This window comes from Cotesia typhae, unplaced genomic scaffold (assembly GCF_013202065.1).
Source record: "Cotesia typhae breed Kobodo isofemale line unplaced genomic scaffold, CoteBio_Ctyphae scaffold_121, whole genome shotgun sequence".
Lineage (NCBI taxonomy): Eukaryota > Metazoa > Arthropoda > Insecta > Hymenoptera > Braconidae > Cotesia > Cotesia typhae.
The window spans coordinates 5,721,476-5,723,359 of record NW_027423773.1 but is presented as its reverse complement, the minus strand read 5'-3'; positions in this window follow the sequence as shown (position 1 = coordinate 5,723,359).

Sequence of the window (1,884 nt, the reverse complement as noted above, 5' to 3'; positions counted from 1 at the left end):
CGCTCACGCTCACCGTCTCACTCGCTCCCATCAGACCGTAGGTCACAATCTATAATTTTAATATTTTTTTGTCCCAGGGGCATGCGCTGCTGTCGGCCATCGAAGACAACAGGTATTTAGTGTAAGCATGGAAACGAGTTAATTAAAAAAAAAATATATATATACATTTATATATATGAATAATAACAATTAAATAATATAAAAGTAGTCGTCAAAAATAAATAATTTAATAAGTGTTTTGAAAAAAAGAAGCATTCTGCTGTGTGCATTATATTTCATATACATAAAACTATAGTGAAATTATGAGTTGCAGTGTGTAGAAAGTGATGTACAGTGAAGGTTATAAAAACCAAATATTTATAATTTTTATTTTTATTATTGTATTTTAATTTATTTTTTGTCGGCTGCACTTAATAGCACTTGTTAGTTGTAATTTATTGTAGAACTTCTTAATTCAGTAATTAATTGTTATTATTTTTGCAGGTTGTGTCTGTCCGAGTTGCGATAAATAGGCACATAAAAAACTGATAGAACGTTGTAGCAATGAAAAGGCTACAAAAGCTCCTTATCGAGAGAAAATAGCCTGAAGTGAAGAGGATAGAAAAAAAGAAAATATAAAAAAATTTCTTTCTCATCTTCAAATTTCTGCCCGGTGGGATTCTCCGCGAATTTTTTTTAACGCTGGGTTAGTAGAGATTCTCGCCTGATAATTTAGCGAGGCCACGCGGTTGGAATCAATATATTATGGTCAGGTCTCAAAGCTAATCCTGCACGAATAATTGTAAAGAACCCATTCGTCAGAAAAATTGTTTGATTATTATTTATTATTACCTTAAATGCAAGTAACAAAGTACATAAAAATAAGATTCGTTTATCCTCATTATAATCAATCGAACAGCTGAATTCCAGCAGGTGGTAGGAGTTGCAGTGTACAACGAAAAATAAGGAATTATTTTTACGAATTATGTTTATGATAATAATAAATCAGGTATGTATAAAGTTTTAACAGTACCAAATCATGTCGACAACGAAATACTGAGTTATGTTTTTTAAGGCTAGAAATGTATTGCCCAGTGGAAAATTAACAAAATAATGTGGAGTACCCGAACGGACTGCTCCAGTCATAAGCAACAAAATAATTCATGGACAAAACATTATCACTTGGATGTGAACTAGTATTTGAGCGGAATTTCATCATTTCGAACGCAGGTAATGACATTAATATTTTTATGTAAAATTAATTAAATTTATTTTCTGATCGGATGCCAATTAACACTATTCTATAACATGTAAGTAGAATAAAATTTATGAAATTTAATCTGTTATTAAGCCAGATCATTACTTGTAAGTTCATATTCGTTAACAAATAATTTACAATAGAATATAAATATTGTTAATTAATGATTAATAATAGAATTAAAATATTAGTAGATAAAATGTGAAATGAAATTGAAAAAATTTCATTAGGTCTGGTAGTGTGGATTTTTTATTAATCGACACGAAGCTAAGACTTGATAAAAAAATATTAATCGATTTGTATTTTAGTATGGATGAGGATTAATTATTGATAAATAATAGAATAGAAAAATTAGTTAAATAAAATGTGAAATGAAATCCAAAAAATTTCATTAGGTCTGGTAGTGTAGATTTTTTATTAATCGACATGAAGCTAAGACCTGATAAAAAAATATGAATTGATTCTGTTATGTCAAAGGGCGTTTAAGTGGTAGCGTAAACGGTGGAGGTTTGGACTAACGGCTTAAAGAATACGCAACGGAGTTTTTAATTCCGTTGTTTTAATTATTTATGTGGGACGTTTTCGACGGACGAATTTACCACGCCTTCGTTTGAGACTGATTACGGATTTTTATTAAGAAAAGATGT